At 62.2% G+C, this 18,454-nt stretch overlaps 1 long non-coding RNA gene across 1 annotated transcript; it reads right to left on the bottom strand.

The window, feature by feature from the left end:
* Nucleotides 1-2,776: 2,776 nt before the first annotated feature.
* Nucleotides 2,777-13,157, bottom strand: LOC142260823 (uncharacterized). The gene is made up of 3 exons (XR_012728694.1): nucleotides 13,034-13,157; nucleotides 12,687-12,812; nucleotides 2,777-2,875 (listed from the first exon to the last, which is right to left on the bottom strand). It is a non-coding gene; the product is annotated as an uncharacterized LOC142260823 (long non-coding RNA).
* Nucleotides 13,158-18,454: the final 5,297 nt, after the last annotated feature.

The following is an 18,454-nucleotide window of genomic DNA, read 5'->3' as shown; positions in this document are numbered from 1 at the left end:
CTCCGCGCAGAGCAGCCCCCAGGCACCTCCGCGCAGAGCAGCCCCCAGGCACCTCCGCGCAGAGCAGCCCCCAGGCACCTCCGCGCAGAGCAGCCCCCAGGCACCTCCGCGCAGAGCAGCCCCCAGGCACCTCCGCGCAGAGCAGCCCCCAGGCACCTCCGCGCAGAGCAGCCCCCAGGCACCTCCGCGCAGAGCAGCCCCCAGGCACCTCCGCGCAGAGCAGCCCCCAGGCACCTCCGCGCAGAGCAGCCCCCAGGCACCTCCGCGCAGAGCAGCCCCCAGGCACCTCCGCGCAGAGCAGCCCCCAGGCACCTCCGCGCAGAGCAGCCCCCAGGCACCTCCGCGCAGAGCAGCCCCCAGGCACCTCCGCGCAGAGCAGCCCCCAGGCACCTCCGCGCAGAGCAGCCCCCAGGCACCTCCGCGCAGAGCAGCCCCCAGGCACCTCCGCGCAGAGCAGCCCCCAGGCACCTCCGCGCAGAGCAGCCTCCAGGCACCTCCGCGCAGAGCAGAGTCCATGTAGGATCAGAGGCCTGTGCCCTCAGTCTCTGGAGCAGAGTCCATGTAGGATCAGAGGCCTGTGCCCTCAGTCTCTGGAGCAGAGTCCATGTAGGATCAGAGGCATGTGCCCTCAGTCTCTGGAGCAGAGTCCATGTAGGATCAGAGGCATGTGCCCTCAGTCTCTGGAGCAGAGTCCATGTAGGATCAGAGGCCTGTGCCCTCAGTCTCTGGAGCAGAGGCCATGTAGGATCAGAGGCCTGTGCCCTCAGTCTCTGGAGCAGAGGCCATGTAGGATCAGAGGCCTGTGCCCTCACCTTCTCTGGAGCAGAGTCCATGTAGGCCCTCACCTTCTCTGGAGCAGAGTCCATGTAGGATCAGAGGCCTGTGCCCTTAGTCTCTGTAGCAGAGTCCATGTAGGATCAGAGGCCTGTGCCCTCAGTCTCTGGAGCAGAGGCCATGTAGGATCAGAGGTCTGTGCCCTCAGTCTCTGGAGCAGAATCCATGTAGGATCAGAGGCCTGTGCCCTCAGTCTCTGGAGCAGAGGCCATGTAGGATCAGAGGCCTGTGCCCTCAGTCTCTGGAGCAGAGGCCATGTAGGATCAGAGGCCTGTGCCCTCAGTCTCTGGAGCAGAGGCCATGTAGGATCAGAGGCCTGTGCCCTCAGTCTCTGGAGCAGAGGCCATGTAGGATCAGAGGCCTGTGCCCTCAGTCTCTGGAGCAGAGGCCATGTAGGATCAGAGGCCTGTGCCCTCAGTCTCTGGAGCAGAGTCCATGTAGGATCAGAGGTCTGTGCCCTCAGTCTCTGGAGCAGAGTCCATGTAGGATCAGAGGCCTGTGCCCGCAGTCTCTGGAGCAGAGTCCATGTAGGATCAGAGGCCTGTGCCCGCAGTCTCTGGAGCAGAGTCCATGTAGGATCAGAGATCTGTGCCCTCAGTCTCTGGAGCAGAGGCCATGTAGGATCAGAGATCTGTGCCCTCAGTCTCTGGAGCAGAGTCCATGTAGGATCAGAGGTCTGTGCCCTCAGTCTCTGGAGCAGAGGCCATGTAGGATCAGAGATCTGTGCCCTCAGTCTCTGGAGCAGAGTCCATGTAGGATCAGAGGCCTGTGCCCGCAGTCTCTGGAGCAGAGTCCATGTAGGATCAGAGGTCTGTGCCCTCAGTCTCTGGAGCAGAGGCCATGTAGGATCAGAGGCCTGTGCCCTCAGTCTCTGGAGCAGAGTCCATGTAGGATCAGAGATCTGTGCCCTCAGTCTCTGGAGCAGAGTCCATGTAGGATCAGAGGCCTGTGCCCTCAGTCTCTGGAGCAGAGGCCATGTAGGATCAGATGCCTGTGCCCTCAGTCTCTGGAGCAGAGTCCATGTAGGATCAGAGATCTGTGCCCTCAGTCTCTGGAGCAGAGGCCATGTAGGATCAGAGATCTGTGCCCTCAGTCTCTGGAGCAGAGTCCATGTAGGATCAGAGATCTGTGCCCTCAGTCTCTGGAGCAGAGGCCATGTAGGATCAGAGGCCTGTGCCCTCAGTCTCTGGAGCAGAGGCCATGTAGGATCAGAGATCTGTGCCCTCAGTCTCTGGAGCAGAGGCCATGTAGGATCAGAGATCTGTGCCCTCAGTCTCTGGAGCAGAGTCCATGTAGGATCAGAGGCCTGTGCCCTCAGTCTCTGGAGCAGAGTCCATGTAGGATCAGAGATCTGTGCCCTCAGTCTCTGGAGCAGAGTCCATGTAGGATCAGAGGTCTGTGCCCTCAGTCTCTGGAGCAGAGTCCATGTAGGATCAGAGGCCTGTGCCCTCAGTCTCTGGAGCAGAGTCCATGTAGGATCAGAGGCCTGTGCCCTCAGTCTCTGGAGCAGAGTCCATGTAGGATCAGAGGCCTGTGCCCTCAGTCTCTGGAGCAGAGTCCATGTAGGATCAGAGGCCTGTGCCCTCAGTCTCTGGAGCAGAGGCCATGTAGGATCAGAGATCTGTGCCCTCAGACTCTGGAGCAGAGGCCATGTAGGATCAGAGGTCTGTGCCCTCAGTCTCTGGAGCAGAGTCCATGTAGGATCTGAAGACCCCTGGACTGCTGTGTCATGAGAGGCCGGCAGCAGCGGTGCACAGAGCGGCTCCACCTTAAAGCAGGAGCCGATCATCCACAGGGCAGGGGCGCCCCCTATAGGTCTGTATGTGGGGCGCCGACTGCTCCGGAGCCCACCCCTGAGCGGAAAAAGCATAGACTGCCGGGCGACAGGCGCACCCCGGGCGAGAGGATCATCAGGTCGGAGGCAGGAGGGGAACTTACCGTTTTGATGGAGGATCTGCTCTTCTCCCTCCACGGCGCTCCGCTGATCTCCAGGGTGCAGTGGATGAAGGTTTCCTGGTCATAGGAGCCGAAGATCAGGAGCCTAGAGGAGACCAGGCCGACCGTCAGCAGGGGGGAGAGAGAGGAGACGACCGTCAGCAGGGGGGAGAGAGAGGAGACGACCGTCAGCAGGGGGGAGAGAGAGGAGACGACCGTCAGCAGGGGGGAGAGAGAGGAGACGACCGTCAGCAGGGGGGAGAGAGAGGAGACGACCGTCAGCAGGGGGGAGAGAGAGGAGACGACCGTCAGCAGGGGGGAGAGAGAGGAGACGACCGTCAGCAGGGGGGAGAGAGAGGAGACGACCGTCAGCAGGGGGGAGAGAGAGGAGACGACCGTCAGCAGGGGGGAGAGAGAGGAGACGACCGTCAGCAGGGGGGAGAGAGAGGAGACGACCGTCAGCAGGAGGGGGCGAGAGAGAGGAGACGACCGTCAGCAGGGGGGAGAGAGAGGAGACGCGGGGCCGACCGTCAGCAGGGGGGAGAGAGAGGAGACGCGGGGCCGACCGTCAGCAGGGGGGAGAGAGAGGAGACGCGGGGCCGACCGTCAGCAGGGGGGAGAGAGAGGAGACGCGGGGCCGACCGTCAGCAGGGGGGAGAGAGAGGAGACGCGGGGCCGACCGTCAGCAGGGGGGAGAGAGAGGAGACGCGGGGCCGACCGTCAGCAGGGGGGAGAGAGAGGAGACGCGGGGCCGACCGTCAGCAGGGGGGAGAGAGAGGAGACGCGGGGCCGACCGTCAGCAGGGGGGAGAGAGAGGAGACGCGGGGCCCGACCGTCAGCAGGGGGGAGAGAGAGGAGACGCGGGGCCGACCGTCAGCAGGGGGGAGAGAGAGGAGACGCGGGGCCGACCGTCAGCAGGGGGAGAGAGAGGAGACGCGGGGCCGACCGTCAGCAGGGGAGAGAGAGAGAGGAGACGCGGGGCCGACCGTTAGCAGGGGGGAGAGAGAGGAGAAGCGGGGACGACCGTCAGCAGGGGGGAGAGAGGAGACGCGGGGACGACCGTCAGCAGGGGGGAGAGAGGAGACGCGGGGACGACCGTCAGCAGGGGGGAGAGAGGAGACGCGGGGACGACCGTCAGCAGGGGGAGAGAGGAGACGCGGGGACGACCGTCAGCAGGGGGGAGAGAGGAGACGCGGGGACGACCGTCAGCAGGGGGGAGAGAGGAGACGCGGGGACGACCGTCAGCAGGGGGGAGAGAGGAGACGCGGGGACGACCGTCAGCAGGGGGGAGAGAGGAGACGCGGGGACGACCGTCAGCAGGGGGGAGAGAGGAGACGCGGGGACGACCGTCAGCAGGGGGGAGAGGAGGAGACGCGGGGACGACCGTCAGCAGGGGGGAGAGAGGAGACGCGGGGACGACCGTCAGCAGGGGGGAGAGAGGAGACGCGGGGACGACCGTCAGCAGGGGGGAGAGAGGAGACGCGGGGACGACCGTCAGCAGGGGGGAGAGAGGAGACGCGGGGACGACCGTCAGCAGGGGGGAGAGAGGAGACGCGGGGACGACCGTCAGCAGGGGGGAGAGAGGAGACGCGGGGACGACCGTCAGCAGGGGGGAGAGAGGAGACGCGGGGACGACCGTCAGCAGGGGGGAGAGAGGAGACGCGGGGACGACCGTCAGCAGGGGGGAGAGAGGAGACGCGGGGACGACCGTCAGCAGGGGGGAGAGAGGAGACGCGGGGACGACCGTCAGCAGGGGGGAGAGAGGAGACGCGGGGACGACCGTCAGCAGGGGGGAGAGAGGAGACGCGGGGACGACCGTCAGCAGGGGGGAGAGAGGAGACGCGGGGACGACCGTCAGCAGGGGGGAGAGAGGAGACGCGGGGACGACCGTCAGCAGGGGGGAGAGAGGAGACGCGGGGACGACCGTCAGCAGGGGGGAGAGAGGAGACGCGGGGACGACCGTCAGCAGGGGGGAGAGAGGAGACGCGGGGACGACCGTCAGCAGGGGGGAGAGAGGAGACGCGGGGACGACCGTCAGCAGGGGGGAGAGAGGAGACGCGGGGACGACCGTCAGCAGGGGGGAGAGAGAGGAGACGCGGGGACGACCGTCAGCAGGGGGGAGAGAGAGGAGACGACCGTCAGCAGGGGGGAGAGAGAGGAGACGACCGTCAGCAGGGGGGAGAGAGAGGAGACGCGGGGCCGACCGTCAGCAGGGGGGAGAGAGGAGACGCGGGGGACGACCGTCAGCAGGGGGGAGAGAGGAGACGCGGGGACGACCGTCAGCAGGGGGGAGAGAGAGGAGACGCGGGGACGACCGTCAGCAGGGGGGAGAGAGGAGACGCGGGGACGACCGTCAGCAGGGGGGAGAGAGGAGACGCGGGGACGACCGTCAGCAGGGGGGAGAGAGAGGAGACGCGGGGACGACCGTCAGCAGGGGGGAGAGAGAGGAGACGCGGGGACGACCGTCAGCAGGGGGGAGAGAGAGGAGACGCGGGGACGACCGTCAGCAGGGGGGAGAGAGAGGAGACGCGGGGACGACCGTCAGCAGGGGGGAGAGAGAGGAGACGCGGGGACGACCGTCAGCAGGGGGGAGAGAGAGGAGACGCGGGGACGACCGTCAGCAGGGGGGAGAGAGAGGAGACGCGGGGACGACCATCAGCAGGGGGGGAGAGAGAGGAGACGCGGGGACGACCGTCAGCAGGGGGGAGAGAGAGGAGACGCGGGGACGACCGTCAGCAGGGGGGAGAGAGAGGAGACGCGGGGACGACCGTCAGCAGGGGGAGAGAGAGGAGACGCGGGGACGACCGTCAGCAGGGGGGAGAGAGAGGAGACGCGGGGACGACAGCGGGGAAGAGTGTTGGGGCTTCTCATCCGTGGAGGGGGTCACTCGCACTGATTCGGTTACAAGATAACCTGATACAGAATTTGGGGGACCCACGAGCCGGACCCCACTAATCCCTGCTGCCCCCCGGACGCGATGCTCTGCGGGGCAGAGGTGGCGCTCATGGGCTGGATACATTGGGATAGTAGTGTCATCCACACATTTACTCCAGTCACATCCAGAGCTGCAGGCTTCACGCTGCCTAGTGGCTGTGTCTGTAGGATGGCAGCAGTGCATTGTGGGTGATGGGGCAGAGCGCGGACGGCACAGACGAGAAACTGGAAGATTCACAGCGGAGAAATCCACGAGAAAACATCACCACGGCCCAGGGAACCACTGGCGGTTCTGTAAGTACTCCAGTACCACCCGGTCCCCAGCAGTAACAGCCAGGCCCACCAGCGGTTCTGTAAGTACTCCAGTACCACCCGGTCCTCAGCAGTAACAGCCAGGCACACCAGCGGTTCTGTAAGTACTCCAGTACCACACGGTCCTCAGCAGTAACAGCCAGGCCCACCAGAGGTTCTGTAAGTACTCCAGTACCACCCGGTCCCCAGCAGTAACAGCCAGGCCCACCAGCGGTTCTGTAAGTACTCCAGTACCACCCGGTCCCCAGCAGTAACAGCCAGGCCCACCAGCGGTTCTGTAAGTACTCCAGTACCACCCGGTCCTCAGCAGTAACAGCCAGGCCCACCAGCGGTTCTGTAAGTACTCCAGTACCACACGGTCCTCAGCAGTAACAGCCAGGCCCACCAGAGGTTCTGTAAGTACTCCAGTACCACCTGGTCCTCAGCAGTAACAGCCAGGCCCACCAGCGGTTCTGTAAGTACTCCAGTACCACACGGTCCTCAGCAGTAACAGCCAGGCCCACCAGAGGTTCTGTAAGTACTCCAGTACCACCCGGTCCTCAGCAGTAACAGCCAGGCCCACCAGCGGTTCTGTAAGTACTCCAGTACCACCCGGTCCTCAGCAGTAACAGCCAGGCCCACCAGCGGTTCTGTAAGTACTCCAGTACCACTCGGTCCTCAGCAGTAACAGCCAGGCCCACCACCAGAGGTTCTGTAAGTACTCCAGTACCACCCAATCCTCAGCAGTAGCAGCCAGGCACACCAGCGGTTCTGTAAGTACTCCAGTACCACTCGGTCCTCAGCAGTAACAGCCAGGCACACCAGCGGTTCTGTAAGTAGTCCAGTACCACCCGGTCCTCAGCAGTAACAGCCAGGCACACCAGCGGTTCTATAAGTTGTCTAGTACCACCCGGTCCTCAGCAGTAACAGCCAGGCCCACCAGCGGTTCTGTAAGTACTCCAGTACCAACCGGTCCTCAGCAGTAAAAGCAAGGCCCACGAGCGGTTCTGTAAGTACTCCAGTACCACCCGGTCCTCAGCAGTAACAGCCAGGCACGCCAGCGGTTCTGTAAGTAGTCCAGTACCACCCGGTCCCCAGCAGTAACAGCCAGGCCCACCAGCGGTTCTGTAAGTACTCCAGTACCACCCGGTCCTCAGCAGTAACAGCCAGGCCCACCAGCGGTTCTGTAAGTACTCCAGTACCACCCGGTCCTCAGCAGTAACAGCCAGGCCCACCAGCGGTTCTGTAAGTACTCCAGTACCACTCGGTCCTCAGCAGTAACAGCCAGGCACACCAGCGGTTCTGTAAGTACTCCAGTAACACCCGATCCCCAGCAGTAAAAGCCAGGCACACCAGAGGTTCTGTAAGTTGTCCAGTACCACCCGGTCCTCAGCAGTAACAGCCAGGCCCACCAGCGGTTCTGTAAGTACTCCAGTACCACCCAATCCCCAGCAGTGACACCCAGGCACGCCAGCGGTTCTGTAAGTAGTCCAGTACCACCCGGTCCTCAGCAGTGACAGCCAGGCCCACCAGCGGTTCTGTAAGTACTCCAGTACCACCCGGTCCCCAGCAGTAACAGCCAGGCCTACCAGCGGTTCTATAAGTACTCCAGTACCACCCGGTCCTCAGCAGTAACAGCCAGGCACACCAGCGGTTCTGTAAGTACTCCAGTACCACCCGATCCCCAGCAGTAAAAGCCAGGCCCACCAGAGGTTCTATAAGTACTCCAGTACCACCTGGTCCTCAGCAGTAACAGCCAGGCACACCAGCGGTTCTGTAAGTACTCCAGTACCACCCGGTCCTCAGCAGTAAAAGCAAGGCCCACGAGCGGTTCTGTAAGTACTCCAGTACCACCCGGTCCTCAGCAGTAACAGCCAGGCACGCCAGCGGTTCTGTAAGTACTCCAGTACCACCCGGTCCCCAGCAGTGACACCCAGACACACCAGCGGTTCTGTAAGTACTCCAGTACCACCCGGTCCCCAGCAGTAACAGCCAGGCACTCCTGCGGTTCTGTAAGTACTCCAGTACCACCCGGTCCTCAGCAGTAACAGCCAGGCCCACCAGCGGTTCTGTAAGTACTCCAGTACCACTCGGTCCTCAGCAGTAACAGCCAGGCACACCAGCGGTTCTGTAAGTACTCCAGTAACACCCGATCCCCAGCAGTAAAAGCCAGGCACACCAAAGGTTCTGTAAGTAGTCCAGTACCACCCGGTCCTCAGCAGTAACAGCCAGGCCCACCAGCGGTTCTGTAAGTACTCCAGTACCACCCGGTCCCCAGGAGTAACAGCCAGGCCTACCAGCGGTTCTATAAGTACTCCAGTACCACCCGATCCCCAGCAGTAACAGCCAGGCCCACCAGCGGTTCTGTAAGTACTCCAGTACCACCCGGTCCTCAGCAGTAACAGCCAGGCACACCAGCGGTTCTGTAAGTACTCCAGTAACACCCGGTCCCCAGCAGTAAAAGCCAGGCCCACCAGAGGTTCTGTAAGTACTCCAGTACCACCTGGTCCTCAGCAGTAACAGCCAGGCACACCAGCGGTTCTGTAAGTACTCCAGTACCACCTGGTCTTCAGCAGTAAAAGCCAGGCACACCAGCGGTTCTGTAAGTACTCCAGTACCACCCGATCCCCAGCAGTAACAGCCAGGCCCCCCAGCGGTTCTGTAAGTACTCCAGTACCACCCGGTTCTCAGCAGTAACAGCCAGGCCCACCAGCGGTTTTGTAATTACTCCAGTACCACCTGGTCCTCAGCAGTAAAAGCCAGGCCCACAAGCGGTTCTGTAAGTACTCCAGTACCACCCGGTCCCCAGAAGAACAGCCAGGCACACCAGCGGTTCTGTAAGTACTCCAGTACCACCCGGTCCTCAGCAGTGACAGCCAGACACACCAGCGGTTCTGTAATTACTCCAGTACCACCTGGTTCTCAGCAGTAAGAGCCAGGCACACCAGAGGTTCTGTAAGTACTCCAGTACCACCCGGTCCTCAGCAGTAAGAGCCAGGCACACCAGAGGTTCTGTAATTACTCCAGTACCACCCGGTCCTCAGCAGTAACAGCCAGGCACACCAGCGGTTCTGTAAGTACTCCAGTACCACCTGGTCTTCAGCAGTAAAAGCCAGGCACACCAGCGGTTCTGTAAGTACTCCAGTACCACCCGATCCCCAGCAGTAACAGCCAGGCACACCAGAGGTTCTGTAAGTAGTCCAGTACCACCCGGTCCTCAGCAGTGACAGCCAGGCACACCAGTGGTTCTGTAGGTACTCCAGTACCACCCGGTCCCCAGCAGTAACAGCCAGGCACACCAGAGGTTCTGTAAGTACTCCAGTCCAACCCGGTCCTCAGCAGTGACAGCCAGGTACACCAGTGGTTCTGTAAGTAGTCCAGTACCACCCGGTCCTCAGCAGTAACAGCCAGGCACGCCAGCGGTTCTGTAAGTACTCCAGTAGCACCCGGTCCTCAGCAGTAGCAGCCAGGCACACCACAGGTTCTGTAAGTACTCCAGTACCACCCGGTCCTCAGCAGTAGCAGCCAGGCACACCAGAGGTTCTGTAAGTACTCCAGTAGCACCCGGTCCTCAGCAGTAGCAGCCAGGCACACCAGAGGTTCTGTAAGTACTCCAGTACCACCCGGTCCTCAGCAGTAACAGCCAGGCACACCAGCGGTTCTGTAAGTACTCCAGTACCACCCGGTCCCCAGCAGTAACAGCCAGGCACACCAGCGGTTCTGTAAGTACTCTAGTACCACCCGGTCTCCAGCATTAACAGCCAGGCACACCAGAGGTTCTGTAAGTACTCCAGTACCACCCGGTCCCCAGCAGTAACAGCCAGGCCCACCAGCGGTTCTGTAAGTACTCCAGTAGCACCCGGTCCTCAGCAGTAACAGCCAGGCACTCCTGCGGTTCTGTAAGTACTCCAGTACCACCCGGTCACCAGCAGTAAAAGCCAGGCACACCAGCGGTTCTGTAAGTACTCCAGTACCACCTGGTCTTCAGCAGTAACAGCCATGCACACCAGCGGTTCTGCAAGTACTCCAGTACCACCCGGTCCCCAGCAGTAACAGCCAGGCCCACCAGCGGTTCTGTAAGTACTCCAGTACCACCCGGTTCTCAGCAGTAACAGCCAGGCCCACCAGCGGTTCTGTAAGTACTCCAGTACCACCCGGTCCCCAGAAGAACAGCCAGGCACACCAGCGGTTCTGTAAGTATTCCAGTACCACCTGGTCCCCAGCAGTAACAGCCAGGCACACCAGCGGTTCTGTAAGTACTCCAGTACCACCCGGTCCTCAGCAGTAACAGCCAGGCCCACCAGCGGTTCTGTAAGTACTCCAGTTGCACCTGGTCCTCAGCAGTAAGAGCCAGGCACACCAGAGGTTCTGTAATTACTCCAGTACCACCCGGTCCTCAGCAGTAACAGCCACGCACACCAGCGGTTCTGCAAGTAGTCCAGTACCACCCGGTCCTCAGCAGTAACAGCCAGGCACGCCAGCAGTTCTGTAAGTACTCCAGTAGCACCCGGTCCTCAGCAGTAGCAGCCAGGCACACCAGCGGTTCTGTAATTACTCCAGTACCACCCAATCCCCAGCAGTAACAGCCAGGCACACCAGCGGTTCTGTAAGTACTCCAGTACCACCCGGTCCTCAGCAGTAACAGCCAGGCACACCAGCGGTTTTATAAGTACTCCAGTACCACCCGGTCCCCAGAAGAACAGCCAGGCACGCCAGCGGTTCTGTAAGTACTTCAGTACCACCTGGTCCCCAGCAGTAACAGCCAGGCACACCAGAGGTTCTCTAAGTAGTCCAGTACCACCCGGTCCTCAGCCGTAACAGCCAGGCCCACCAGAGGTTCTGTAATTACTCCAGTACCACCCGGAATTACTCCAGTACCACCCGGTCCCCAGGAGTAACAGCCAGGCACGCCAGCGGTTCTGTAGTTACTCCAGTACCACCCGGTCCTCAGCCAGGCCCACCAGCGGTTTTGTAAGTACTCCAGTACCTCCCGGTCCTCAGCAGTGACAGCCAGGCCCACCAGCGGTTCTGTAACTACTCCAGTACCACCCGGTCCCCAGCAGTAACAGCCAGGCCCACCAGTGGTTCTGTAAGTACTCCAGTACCACCTGGTCCTCAGCAGTGACAGCCAGGCACACCAGCGGTTCTGTAAGTACTCCAGTACCACCTGGTCCTCAGCAGTGACAGCCAGGCCCACCAGCGGTTCTGTAATTACTCCAGTACCACCCGGTCCTCAGCAGTAAAAGCCAGGCACACCAGCGGTTCTGTAAGTACTCCAGTCCAACCCGGCCCTCAGCAGTAGCAGCCAGGCACACCAGCGGTTCTGTAAGTACTCCAGTCCAACCCGGCCCTCAGCAGTAGCAGCCAGGCACACCAGCGGTTCTGTAAGTACTCCAGTACCACCCGGTCCTCAGCAGTGACAGCCAGGCACACCAGCGGTTCTGTAAGTACTCCAGTACCTCCCGGTCCTCAGCACTAACAGCCAGGCACACCAGCGGTTCTGTAATTACTCCAGTACCACCCGATCCCCAGCAGTAACAGCCAGGCCCACCAGAGGTTCTGTAATTACTCCAGTACCACCCGGTCCTCAGCAGTAAAAGCCAGGCACACCAGCGGTTCTGTAAGTACTCCAGTCCAACCCGGCCCTCAGCAGTAGCAGCCAGGCACACCAGCGGTTCTGTAAGTACTCCAGTCCAACCCGGCCCTCAGCAGTAGCAGCCAGGCACACCAGCGGTTCTGTAAGTACTCCAGTACCACCCGGTCCTCAGCAGTGACAGCCAGGCACACCAGCGGTTCTGTAAGTACTCCAGTACCTCCCGGTCCTCAGCACTAACAGCCAGGCACACCAGCGGTTCTGTAAGTACTCCAGTACCACCCGGTCCTCAGCACTAACAGCCAGGCACACCAGCAGTTCTGTAAGTACTCCAGTACCACCTGGTCCTCAGCAGTAAAAGCCAGGCACACCAGAGGTTCTGTAAGTACTCCAGTACCACCCGGTCCCCAGAAGAACAGCCAGGCCCACCAGCGGTTCTGTAAGTACTCCAGTACCACCCGGTCCCCAGCAGTAACAGCCAGGCATACCAGCGGTTCTGTAAGTACTCCAGTACCACCCGGTCCCCAGCAGTAACAGCCAGGCCCACCAGCGGTTCTGTAAGTACTCCAGTACCACCAGGTTCTCAGCAGTAACAGCCAGGCCCACCAGCGGTTCTGTAAGTACTCCAGTACCACCCGGTCCTCAGCAGTAGCAGCCAGGCCCACCAGCGGTTCTGTAAGTACTCCAGTAGCACCCAGTCCTCAGCAGTAACAGCCAGGCCCACCAGCGGTTCTGTAAGTACTCCAGTAGCACCCGGTCCATATTCTCTTTGGTTCTGGATGGCACCATTGCTGACTGTTTCCAGCTGTTATTTGGGGAGCGGCCGGGGTTCAGGGCACCGGACCCTTTTCTGCGCTGCCATTTGCTGGGTGACAGGAGACGTGTCGCAGCTTTGGATGTGACTGGAGCAGCCATCGTTCAGATCTGGGGGGCCGGGCCGTTTCCGGGTTTGGGGGGTCAGACATGAACTATTAATAGTGGAGACAGCGGAGAGCGGCCGGGGGCAATGGAGGAGCTGTGCCCGGTGAGCGGCCCCTCAGCATCCTCAGTGCTGCGGGCACAGCGGTGACACCCCCCGCAAGAGCCCGGACCCCCTCACCTGCTGCAGTCCATCACAGACACCTTCAGCCGCCCCTCCGCCAGGCCCAGGTCTTGCAGCGTCAGCGTCCGATCCTCCACGTCCTCCGCTGCCGGCACCACCTGCATCGGGAAAAAGGGCTTGTACCTGCCGGAGGAAGGAGAGCAGCCATTACACCGGGCAATGAGGAGCAGCGCCTGCAGAGTGTGGGGGCCGGGCGCAGTGGGAGCGGGGTACAGCACCACACAACACAGCAGACACAATGTGCAAACCATAAAAAGGAACTTCGCTCCTACAAGGTTGGAGATATGGGAGCGGCAGAAACGCTGCACCCATACGAAGGTCCCACTACTGGTCCGGGGTCTCACCTGATCTTGTAGTGCGGCAGGGTGTGCTTCCTCCGCATCACCCTCTTCAGCTGGGTGATTATGATGGACGTCAGCTGGGGTAGGGGTACGGTCTGGGGGTTTCACTATCTCTGGTGGGCTCGGTCTGGGGGTTTCGCTCTCCGGGGGGGGGGGGGGGGCACCTGATCTTGTAGTGCGGCAGGGTGTGCTTCCTCCGGATCACCCCCTTCAGCTGGGTGATGATGGACGTCAGCTGTGGCAGGGGTACAGTCTCGTGGTTTCGCTATCTCTGGGCGTTTCGCTCTCTAGTGGGGTCTCTCTGGGGGGATTCGCTCTCCGCGGGGCTCGGTCTTTGGGTTTCGCTCTCTGGTGGGCTCAGTCTGGGGGTATCGCTATCTCTGGGGGTTTCGCTCTCTGGTGGGCTCTCTCTGGGGGGTTTCGCTCTCTGGTGGGCTCTCTCTGGGGGGTTTCGCTCTCTGGTGGGCTCTCTCTGGGGGGTGTCGCTCTCTGGTGGGCTCTCTCTGGGGGGTGTCGCTCTCTGGTGGGCTCTCTCTGGGGGGTTTCGCTCTCTGGTGGGCTCTCTCTGGGGGGTTTCGCTCTCTGGTGGGCTCTCTCTGGGGGGTTTCGCTCTCTGGTGGGCTCTCTCTGGGGGGTTTCGCTCTCTGGTGGGCTCTCTCTGGGGGGTTTCGCTCTCTGGTGGGCTCTCTCTGGGGGGTTTCGCTCTCTGGTGGGCTCTCTCTGGGGGGTTTCGCTCTCTGGTGGGCTCTCTCTGGGGGGTTTCGCTCTCTGGTGGGCTCTCTCTGGGGGGTTTCGCTCTCTGGTGGGCTCTCTCTGGGGGGTTTCGCTCTCTGGTGGGCTCTCTCTGGGGGGTTTCGCTCTCTGGTGGGCTCTCTCTGGGGGGTTTCGCTCTCCGTGGGGCTCTCTCTGGGGGGTTTCGCTCTCCGGGGGGCTCGGCCTGGGGGTTTTGCTATCTCTGGGGGTTTCGCTCTCTGGTGGGCTCTCTCTGGGGGGGTTTCGCTATCTATGGGGGTTTCGCTCTCTGGTGGGCTCTCTCTGGGGGGTTTCGCTATCTCTGGGGGTTTCGCTCTCTGGTGGGCTCTCTCTGGGGGGTTTTGCTATCTCTGGTGGGCTCGCTCTCTGGGGGGGCTCGGTCTGGGGGGGGGGGTTCGCTCTCCGGGGGGGCTCTCACCTGATCTTGTAGTGCGGCAGGGTGTGCTTCCTCCGGATCACCCTCTTCAGCTGGGTGATGATGATGATGTCAGCTGGGGCAGGGGTACGGTCTGGGGGTTTCGCTCTCCGGGGGAATCGGTCTGGGGGTTTCGCTCTCCGGGGGAATCGGTCTGGGGGTTTCGCTCTCCGGGGGAATCGGTCTGGGAGTTTCGCTCTCCGGGGGAATCGGTCTGGGAGTTTCGCTCTCCGGGGGAATCGGTCTGGGAGTTTCGCTCTCCGGGGGGCTCTCTCCGGGGCTCACCTGATCTTGTAGTGCGGCAGGGTGTGCTTCCTCTGGATCACCCTCTTCAGCTGGGTGATGATGATGGACGTCAGCTGGGGCAGGGGTACGGTTTGGGTGTTTCGCTATCTCTGGAGGTTTCGCTCTCCGGGGGAGCTCGGTCTGGGGGTTTCGCTCTCCGGGGGAGCTCGGTCTGAGGGTTTCGCTCTCCGGGGGAATCGGTCTGGGGGTTTCACTATCTCTGGAGGTTTCGCTCTCCGGGGGAGCTCGGTCTGGGGGGGGGCACCTGATCTTGTAGTGCGGCAGGGTGTGCTTCCTCCGGATCACCCCCTTCAGCTGGGTGATGATGGACGTCAGCTGTGGCAGGGGTACAGTCTCGTGGTTTCGCTATCTCTGGGCGTTTCGCTCTCTAGTGGGGTCTCTGGGGGGATTCGCTCTCCGCGGGGCTCGGTCTGGGGGTATCGCTATCTCTGGGGGTTTCGCTCTCTGGTGGGCTCTCTGGGGGGTTTCGCTCTCTGGTGGGCTCTCTCTGGGGGGTTTCGCTCTCTGGTGGGCTCTCTCTGGGGGGTTTCGCTCTCTGGTGGGCTCTCTCTGGGGGGTTTCGCTCTCTGGTGGGCTCGGTCTGGGGGTTTCGCTCTCTGGTGGGCTCGGTCTGGGGGTTTCGCTCTCTGGTGGGCTCGGTCTGGGGGTTTCGCTCTCTGGTGGGCTCGGTCTGGGGGTTTCGCTCTCTGGTGGGCTCGGTCTGGGGGTTTCGCTCTCTGGTGGGCTCGGTCTGGGGGTTTCGCTCTCTGGTGGGCTCGGTCTGGGGGTTTCGCTCTCTGGTGGGCTCTCTCTGGGGGGTTTCGCTCTCTGGTGGGCTCTCTCTGGGGGGTTTCGCTCTCCGTGGGGCTCGGTCTGGGGGTTTCGCTCTCCGGGGGGCTCGGCCTGGGGGTTTTGCTATCTCTGGGGGTTTCGCTCTCTGGTGGGCTCTCTCTGGGGGGGTTTCGCTATCTCTGGGTGTTTCGCTCTCTGGTGGGGTATCTCTGGGGGGTTTCGCTCTCTGGTGGGCTCGGTCTGGGGGTTTCGCTCTCTGGTGGGCTCGGTCTGGGGGTTTCGCTCTCTGGTGGGCTCGGTCTGGGGGTTTCGCTCTCTGGTGGGCTCGGTCTGGGGGTTTCGCTCTCTGGTGGGCTCGGTCTGGGGGTTTCGCTCTCTGGTGGGCTCGGTCTGGGGGTTTCGCTCTCTGGTGGGCTCGGTCTGGGGGTTTCGCTCTCTGGTGGGCTCGGTCTGGGGGTTTCGCTCTCTGGTGGGCTCGGTCTGGGGGTTTCGCTCTCTGGTGGGCTCGGTCTGGGGGTTTCGCTCTCTGGTGGGCTCGGTCTGGGGGTTTCGCTCTCTGGTGGGCTCGGTCTGGGGGTTTCGCTCTCTGGTGAGCTCGGTCTGGGGGTTTCGCTCTCTGGTGAGCTCGGTCTGGGGGTTTCGCTCTCTGGTGAGCTCGGTCTGGGGGTTTCGCTATCTCCGGGCGTTTCGCTCTCTGGTGGGGTCTCTCTGGGGGGGATTCGCTCTCCGTGGGGCTCGGTCTGGGGATTTCGCTCTCTGGTGGGCTTGGTCTGGGGGTTTCGCTCTCTGGTGGGCTCGGTCTGGGGGTTTCGCTCTCTGGTGGGCTCGGTCTGGGGGTTTCGCTCTCTGGTGGGCTCGGTCTGGGGGTTTCGCTCTCTGGTGGGCTCGGTCTGGGGGTTTCGCTATCTCTGGGCGTTTCGCTCTATGGTGGGGTCTCTCTGGGGGGATTCGCTCTTTGGGGGGGGGCTCGGTCTGGGGATTTCGCTCTCTGGTGGGCTCGGTCTGGGGGTTTCGCTATCTCTGGGCGTTTCGCTCTCTGGTGGGGTCTCTGGGGGGATTCGCTCTCCGGGGGGGCTCGGTCTCTGGTGGGCTCTCTCGGGGGGGGTGTCACTCTCCGTGGGGCTCGGTTTGGGGGTTTCGCTATCTCTGGTGGGCTTGCTCTGGGGGTTTTGCTATCTCTGGTGGGCTCGCTCTCTGGGGGGCTCGGTCTGGGGGGGGGGGTTCGCTCTCCGGGGGGGCTCTCTCCGGGGCTCTCACCTGATCTTGTAGTGCGGCAGGGTGTGCTTCCTCCGGATCACCCTCTTCAGCTGGGTGATGATGATGGATGTCAGCTGGGGCAGGGGTACGGTCTGGGGGTTTCGCTCTCCGGGGGAATCGGTCTGGGGGTTTCGCTCTCCGGGGGAATCGGTCTGGGGGTTTCGCTCTCCGGGGGAATCGGTCTGGGGGTTTCGCTCTCCGGGGGAATCGGTCTGGGGGTTTCGCTCTCCGAGGGAATCGGTCTGGGGGTTTCGCTCTCCGAGGGAATCGGTCTGGGGGTTTCGCTCTCCGAGGGAATCGGTCTGGGGGTTTCGCTCTCCGAGGGAATCGGTCTGGGGGTTTCGCTCTCCGAGGGAATCGGTCTGGGGGTTTCGCTCTCCGGGGGAATCGGTCTGGGGGTTTCACTATCTCTGGAGGTTTCGCTCTCCGGGGGAGCTCGGTCTGGGGGTTTCGCTCTCCAGGGGAGCTCGGTCTGGGGGTTTCGCCATCTCTCGGGGTTTCGCTCTCCGGGGGTCTCTCACCTGATCTTGTAGTGAGGCAGGGTGTGCTTCCTCCGGATCACCCTCTTCAGCTGGGTGATGATGATGAACGTCAGCTGCGGCAGGGGTACGGTCTGGGGGTTTCGCTATCTCCGGGGGGGGTTTGGTCTGGGGGTTTCGCTCTCCGGGGAGGCTCGGTCTGGGGGTTTCGCTCTCCAGGGGAGCTCGGTCTGGGGGTTTCGCTATCTCTGGAGGTTTCGCTCTCCGGGGGAGCTCAGTCTGGGGGTTTCGCTCTCCGGGGGGGCTCGGTCTGGGGGTTTCGCTCTCCGGGGGTCTCACCTGATCTTGTAGTGCGGCAGGGTGTGCTTCCTCCGGATCACCCTCTTCAGCTGGGTGATGATGATGGACGTCAGCTGCGGCAGGGGTATGGTCTGGGGGTTTCGCTATCTCTGGAGGTTTCGCTCTCCGCGGGGCTTGGTCTGGGGGTTTCGCTCTCCAGGGGAGCTCGGTCTGGGGGTTTCGCTATCTCTGGAGGTTTCGCTCTCCGGGGGAGCTCAGTCTGGGGGTTTCGCTCTCCGGGGGGGCTCGGTCTGGGGGTTTCGCTCTCCGGGGGTCTCACCTGATCTTGTAGTGCGGCAGGGTGTGCTTCCTCCGGATCACCCTCTTCAGCTGGGTGATGATGATGGACGTCAGCTGCGGCAGGGGTACGGTCTGGGGGTTTCGCTATCTCCGGGGGGGTGTTTGGTCTGGGGGTTTCGCTCTCCGGGGAGGCTCGGTCTGGGGGTTTCGCTCTCCGGGGAGGCTCGGTCTGGGGGTTTCTCTATCTCTGGAGGTTTCGCTCTCCGGGGGAGCTCAGTCTGGGGGTTTCGCTCTCCAGGGGAGCTCGGTCTGGGGGTTTCGCTCTCCAGGGGAGCTCGGTCTGGGGGTTTCGCCATCTCTCGGGGTTTCGCTCTCCGGGGGTCTCTCACCTGATCTTGTAGTGCGGCAGGGTGTGCTTCCTCCGGATCACCCTCTTCAGCTGGGTGATGATGATGGACGTCAGCTGGGGCAGGGGTACGGTCTGGGGGTTTCGCTATCTCTGGAGGTTTTGCTCTCCGGGGGCTCGGTCTGGGGGTTTCGCTATCTCTGGAGGTTTTGCTCTCCGGGGGGGCTCGGTCTGGGGGTTTCGCTCTCCAGGGGAGCTCGGTCTGGGGGTTTCGCTCTCCAGGGGAGCTCGGTCTGGGGGTTTCGCTCTCCGGGGGTCTCACCTGATCTTGTAGTGCGGCAGGGTGTGCTTTCTCCGGATCACCCTCTTCAGCTGGGTGATGATGATGGACGTCAGCTGCGGCAGGGGTACGGTCTGGGGGTTTCGCTATCTCCGGGGGGGTGTTTGGTCTGGGGGTTTCGCTATCTCCGGGGGGGTGTTTGGTCTGGGGGTTTCGCTCTCCGGGGAGGCTCGGTCTG

The sequence above is a fragment of the Anomaloglossus baeobatrachus genome, unplaced genomic scaffold (genome assembly GCF_048569485.1).
Source record: "Anomaloglossus baeobatrachus isolate aAnoBae1 unplaced genomic scaffold, aAnoBae1.hap1 Scaffold_198, whole genome shotgun sequence".
Lineage (NCBI taxonomy): Eukaryota > Metazoa > Chordata > Amphibia > Anura > Aromobatidae > Anomaloglossus > Anomaloglossus baeobatrachus.
This window is presented reverse-complemented; position numbering and strand designations above follow the sequence as displayed.